General features: G+C 47.6%; 1 protein-coding gene across 1 annotated transcript in view; it reads right to left on the bottom strand.

Annotated features, from left to right (window-relative positions):
* The window catches only part of Ktn1 (kinectin 1), a 90,674-nt gene extending 90,600 nt beyond the window's left edge, over positions 1-74 (bottom strand). The window contains exon 1 of the mRNA XM_051142958.1: positions 34-74. The gene's annotated coding sequence lies outside the window, so the exon portion shown is untranslated. The remainder of the gene's footprint in view (positions 1-33) is intronic.
* Positions 75-7,120: the final 7,046 nt, after the last annotated feature.

Genomic DNA, 7,120 nt, shown 5'->3' with positions numbered 1-7,120 from the left:
CCGCGCCCCGCAGCGCCGTGCTCTGCTCCTCACCCTGCGCAGCCGGGAACCAGGCCGGGACGACGCCGCGGCGCGCGCTCTCGCCGCCCGGTCAGCGCGCTCCGAGACCCCCGCCGCAGCAGCTCAGGTGCCGTCGCGCCGCCCCGCAGGAAACCGGAGGCTTCGGGGCGGGGCGGCTCCGCACGTCCGGGCGTCGCGTCCTGAGGAGCCCCGGAGACCGGCCCCTTAAAGGGACAGGCCCGACCGAGCGGCCGGCGGCCCCGAGATGCGCCCCCACCCACAGAGACGTCACCCCTCAGCCAGCGGAATCCCTTCACCCACTCACCCCTACTCTGCCTCCCCCTCCCCATCCCCCGTCGGCCGTGGTCTCACGTGACCCCCGTACAAAAGTACCACTTGGCCCCACGACCCCGGATGATTCCTTTTAACTGTACTCAAAGTTGCTAGACATCACACACTCACACACACACACACGCTCGACTGGGATTGTCTCTCAGAAATCAACCGGAAAACGAACGCGCCCTTTGCTGAGTGTGAGTCTGTAGGGCTTTCTCGGCGTTCTGCTAGCTACAACCGGAGAAAGAGATCAGAAACCGACCTGAATAAGTTGTGTGCAAATCCCGTGAGGCTGCAGTGCCTGCTGGCTGGTGGCCATTCCTTAAGCCAGGGTAAAGAGCGAGAAACTGCTGCGCAAAGAGGAATTGGCCTGAGTCCCTGCTTCTCTTTGCTCTTTGCTTGCGAGGATGACAGTGTTTTCTGAAGTCTTTTTGGCGCATTTGTTTGTTTGTTTGTTTGTTTGTTCGTTCGTTTGTCTTAATACTCTCTCAGACAGTGCCAGTCACTGCCGGAACAAAGCTACAAAATACTCTAAGCTTTCCTGAAAAAAACTACCAAAGGGTTGACAAGCTTCTGGAGTGTGGGTAGAGACAGAGGGATCAGACTCACCCTCCTCAGCCAGGGGCAGTCCTTAAGGATTTGAGCAGGATAGGCTCAACATTACCAGAGATCGTCCTCATCAGAACCTAGTTAAAGAACGCTGTGCATCCAGCTGTACGGAATGCTCTCTGCCCAAACTTTCCAAAGCAGAAATGAAAACTAAAGCGGGGGCGGCGGCAGCCTGAGGAGGCGTTGAGCAGTCTGCCAGAGTCCACTCACCCACTTTCAACACGCCCCGCGACATTCTATCAGATTTTAACCCAGGAGGCCCGCCCTTCTTTTTTTCTTTCCCATAAGTATTACTCAGCCCTCAGCGGCTCCAAGGCCAGCAAAACACTATTTCTGAGCTGCAGTCTCCAGAGCCTGTGAGTGCCAGAAGATCCGGCTTTGTTGGGAAGTGAAGCCATTAGTACTTTAATACAAAGTAGAACTGTATCATTTCTGTAATGAAATGTAAATGTTCTTGAATAGCTCACAAACAACCCTGCAACAATGTCCTCTCCTCTGCAAAAAAAATAAAAATAAAAAGTTTCCAGTTAGAATTAACTTCTATCTGATTTTAGGAAAAGGACCCGGTCAATTTATATACAAATAAATATTCAGTGCGTTTGTAAGTTAGTAACATGATCTTCAGGGGAATGGTTCTCTAAATGCATTGCTGTTGCTTATAGTCGAGACAAAAGTATAAACATATCAGCTACTTCTTTTCTGGATGAACTTTGACTTTTCAAAAGGGAGCATCTGGATGCTTCGTTCTTTAAGCTTTCTATTTGCTCACACTAAAACAAAAAGATTTAGCCAGGTGTGGTGGCACACACCTTAAATCCCAGCACTCGAGAGGCAGAGGCAGGTGGATCGCTGTGAGTTTGAGGCCAGCCTGGTCTACAAATGAGTCCAGGACAGCCAGGACTACACAGAGAAACCCTGTCTCGAAAAACAAAACAAAACAAAACAAAAGCAAAAAGATTCACTAGAAATGTTACACAGGGCAAGGCCTATTGGATTTAAAGCCAACCCTGGAAGTTTTGAAGTATAGTAAAATGTAACATAACTAACTATAACTAACACATATCATTAACCTAAGTTATAATTAACTTTGACTGCTGCTGACTACCCACCAATGTTGCTGAGCCCCAAAACTAACCTGCTAACAGACGTTAGCACTCAGCATCTGAGTTCTCTCTCAAATTAATAAAAAATGTAACCTTATTGAAAATTCTAAGGTATGAGAGTATTGCTCCCCTCCCCCCCATTCGATGAAAGCACAGTTTAATGCCTTAATCGTGTGCCAATTTCCTTCTTTCTGGACTTTGGAAGAGAATTAAAGACGTCAAATAAATATACTGAAGCAAAGATGAAGAGAGGCTGTCTATTCCTGTTTTGACAATGTAACTTCCCAGAATCGGGAAGGTCTACAGAGATCTGAGCAACATGTGAGTAAGGGGTTGCATCACCTAATTCCACCAGCTCAGGGAAGGCAGAGATGGGCATACATGGAAAACAGCTCACAGAACTGGAAGGATTTCAAGCCACCTTCACCAGAATAACGGAGTGAGAAGGTTCTCAGAAGGCCGCTGCAGATCCTCAAGTAGCCGGTTCTTAAACAAAGGAGCTGGTGCAGAGATTGGGGGTGGGGGACTGTGCTGTGCCATTTCGTAGGTAATCTTACCAAGAATGTGGAATGCAAGGGCTTGTCTACCAAAGAGGATCACACGCCATTTGCCACTCAGCATCTAGGTCCTTATTCTTGAATCTGGGAGGGCTCTGTGATGGCTGTGACCCATTGAATGGGACAAAATTGACAATATGCCAAGTTTGGGGCATAATGTTCCACATAAGTTCCACCCACTTGGACCACTCGGGGCCACTAACCTTAGAACTCTAAATTGCCTCTTGAGAAGCCCCACTCCTGGAGTGAGTGTGGCGCACACCTTTAATCCTAACACTTGAAAGGTAGGTGAATCTCTGTGAGTTCGAGGCCAGCCTGGTCTACAGAGCAAGTTCCAGGACCACCAAGGCTACACAGTGAAATCCCTGTCTAAAAAAAAAAAGAAAGAAAGAAATTCCACTCCATTGCTGAGAGACCCTGAGACTAGATGGAGAAGTGGAGAGAAAGGTGACTCAGCTGGACCCCTAGCCTTTCAAGTAGCTGCCCCCTCCCCCCACAAGATGCCACATCCACCGCCATGCCCATTTGCTTCAACAGGCTTTTTTTTTTTTTAGTTTGGTTTGGGTTTGGGTTCAACAGTTTTTAAAGGCCACTTCTGATACTTCTACATATTGCTTGGGAAATGTCATACTTATTAGGGAAAAATAAGCAGAGTCCCAGCTCTACCACAAGTTGTTACTCTGTGAAGGCTACAGAATAGTTTTCCCAAAGGCAAGCTCCATGGCACAGAGCTCTGGCTGCCAGCCATGTGGCATCCTGAGGGCCTCACCCATCAGTAGCACCTTCCTGGCTCTCTTGTTCATATGCTCCGGTCCTCACTCTGCAGCTCACTAGCTCTCTCTGGCTCCAAGCCATGTGAAAAGAACTCACTGACAGCGTGTTCTCACTACCCTCTCGACACCAGTCTTGTGGCGATTTGCTTCTACACCCGCAGTTAGATCTTGCAGCAGTCCACGTTGAAGTGACCAGTGACATTCCCGGTGACATCCACGCAGCATCTGGTCGAACTTCTCTGTCTCATGACACCACCGATTGTTTCTTGAAAAGCTTCTCTCTCTTGCCTTGACTTCAGTCACATGACTCTTCTGAAACAAATGACAGCGGAGTTTCTGGAGACGGAAGCCCATTTCCCAGCAGACAGGCTCATGCCACAGTTCAGGCCCAAAGTGTTGGCCAGAAGTAGCTGACATGATGGAGTGGTGGGAAGTGGCTGATAAAGGCCCAGTTCAGGCGATGAACAAGCGAAATGGTGGCTTGCAACTCTAGGGTCTTGCTCTACACGGAGCAGGAGAAGCTCCAAAGACCTGTCAGTTGCAGACAGAAGACGCAAGAGCACAGGCTCTCAAAGTGCATTACAGGAGCAGAAAGAAATGAAAGGGGGACAGTGCTTCTCATTGTCCTCAATGCTCATGCACACACACAAAAACACATTTTTTGTTTCTGATATTTGCAGACTTCCTGGTCTCCATTGCAATAAAATGAAGGCATCCTACTGGGAGACATCTACTTACCTGGACAAAAACCTCTTGGTTTTTTGTTTCTAAAACCAGGCAACAATACAGAAGCGGGGATCTTCTTCTGACTTGGGTCATGGATCTCTGTCAGTAAGACCTAACCCCTGGTCAGTTCTCCAATAACTGAGTCATCAATACACACCAGTGTGTCGATTGTGTCCGAGACTTTCTTAGCTTTTTCATGGTATCTATCACATCCTGGATCAGTTGATGATTCAATTCATTTCCCCTAAGGATAAAAAATACACAATACAAGACCTGGCACGGTGTGGTACACACTCGGCTTTTATGTGAGCAGTGGAGATGCAAACTCAGGTCCTCAGGCTTGTGTCAGAAACACTTTAGCCACCGAATGAACCATCTTTCCAGCCCCCAACATCTTCCAGTACCATCACAATCTTGACATTTTTGTGCAAATGTTCCTAATCTAAAATTTCCAGCACTGTGGGATCGTAGAGATCATCCCAAACTCAGACGCTGCAGGTTCCTTCCTAACTACTTCATTATTGACCTTAATTACTTGCCCTTTAGTTTACGATGTGTCGTATTCCTCAGGCGCTCCAGCAGGCAGGACAGCACACTTGTGCACCTCATCCAGCAAGCCATTCAATTCTACTTGTACAATGCTGGTGACCTCTGACTTCCAAAACCCCAGAGCTCTTCTCCAGCATCTCATTAAACAGCAGGACTCAAGAGAGCTTGTTCAAAAGGGACCTCCACCTTCCAACATCCATATCACTGTCATTCTCTGCTGTGTCCTGGCAATGCCATCTGTGATTGTGTAAAGACATGCTTCGATGTGGGCTTGGCTTATAGCACCAACCACAGAGAAACACGCAAATACAAGGAGGAGGTTTCCTTTCATTTCAGTTGAGAAACAACTGGGGTAAAAATAAATATATAAATAAAGTAAAACGATGCCTTCCCACAGAACCTCCACTCGTGATACACTCAAGCAAAGTCACTGAAGTAAATCCCTCATCTTGAGTTATTCTCTGACCTGGTTTTCTGGTTTTTCTAGGACAACCATAAAGAGCAGCAGGTCCCACAGAAACAACTGGCTGTGGTTTTCAATGCTAACTGAGATGTGTATCCAGTTTGTTGGAGTCTGCCTCCCATGAAAATGACTTGGGAAGGTGGCGCACACCTTTGATCCCAGCACTCAGGAGGCAAAGGCAGGTGGATCTCTGTGAGTTCGAGGTCAGTCTGCTCTACAAAGTGAGTCCAGGACGGTGGGGGCTACATAGAGAAACCCTGTCTCAAAAAACAAAGAAAGTAGGTTCTGAGTCCCAAGATTAAGGTTTAGCTACAGTCTCTGTTGCTGCAAAGAGACACTAGCAACACTTGGTTGGTTTTTGGTTTTTGGTTTTTGGTTTTTCTTTCTTTCTTTCTTTCTTTTTTTTTTATTTTTTTATTTTTTTGGTTTTTGGTTTTTGGTTTTTCAAGACAGGGTTTCTCTGTGTAGCCTTGGCTGTCCTGGACTCGCTTTGTAGACCAGGCTGGCCTTGAACTCACAGTGATCCGCCTGCCTCTGCCTCCCAAGTACTGGGAGTAAAGGCATGTGCCACCACGCCCAGCAAACACCAGCAACTCTTATAAAGGAAAACATGTAACTGGGGCTGGCTTACAGGTCAGAGGTCTGGCCCACTGTCGTCCTGCCGGAAGTGTGGCAGCACGCAGGCAGACATGGTGCTGGAGAAATACATCTGAGAGTTCTACATGCACATCTACAGGTGGCAGGAAGAGAGAGCTGCTAGACCTGACGTGGCCGCTGAACCCTCCAAGTCCACCCCAGAGACACATGTCCTCCAACAAGGCCACATCTACTCCAACAAAGCCACACCTCCTAACAGTGTCACTGCCTACGAGCCTGTGGGGGCCGTTTTCATTCAAACCATCACAGGTGTCTACTATGCTTGGTCTCTCGACTTCCAAGACAGCATCTTGTTACATTTTCCAGGGGGAGCAAATGCAGCGTCCTTGCATGGTAGAAGGCAGAAGGGTAGTGGGGCCAAATGCCACTTCCCTTCTAATATGGCCTGACCCCTTTGCACACAGGAATGGCACGATACAGTCACCTCCCAAAGGCTCCATCTGCACTGAGGATTTATCTTCAACATGAATTATGGAGAGCCAGGTGCAGTGGCGCACACCTGTAATCTCAGGATTCAGGGAGGCAAAAGCAGGGTGATCGCTGTGAGTTTGAAGCCAGCCTGAGCTACAAAGGGAGTCCAGGACAGCCAGAGCTACACAGAGAAACCGTCTTGAAAAATCAAAAAAGAAGACTGGAGAGATGGCTCAGAGGTTAAGAGCACTGGCTGCCCTTCCATAGTTCTGAAGTTCAATTCCCAGCAACCACATGGTGGTGGCTCACAACCATCTATAATGAGATCTGGTGCCCTCTTCTGGCATGCAGGTGTACATGCATGCAGAACACTGTATGTATAATAAATATTTTATATAATAAAGAAAGAGGAGATGGATTAGGTTAATTGAACTCCACCAAAACTAAAGGTTCTTTCTGAAACGTGGTTGTGTTGTGTTGGAGCGCTGAACACAACTCTATCTGTCCCTGTCTTCACTCTCCACTGCCTACCCCGAGACCTCCACCCCTGACATCCATAGAGAATCAAGCTGTTCCAGGCTGCTATAGAAACAAGAATTTTAGAGATCACAGAGTGGAAATACACAAAATTTGAATTACCCTCACCAGGAGCAATGAGAAATTCATGGTGAAGGAGTGTGCTGACTTGATCAGAAGCAAAGGAAAAAGAGTCTAAAAGTGAAAAGACCAGTTCACAAAGCTAACCGAGACACTGTGAGTGACAAGGAAAACACCCTGTGATGTGTCCAGATGGGACCACACCAGTGACTCAGTGACTGACCAACCAGTCCTGAAACCGTGAAACGCACTGCTTCCATCAGTACTGAGCCAGGACTAGAGGTTGAAATTACTATTGCAGATGCCTAAATCAGTTATTTTCATAACCTGATTTAATCA

Source organism: Acomys russatus, chromosome 3 (assembly GCF_903995435.1).
Source record: "Acomys russatus chromosome 3, mAcoRus1.1, whole genome shotgun sequence".
Classification (NCBI taxonomy): Eukaryota; Metazoa; Chordata; class Mammalia; order Rodentia; family Muridae; genus Acomys; species Acomys russatus.
This window is presented reverse-complemented; position numbering and strand designations above follow the sequence as displayed.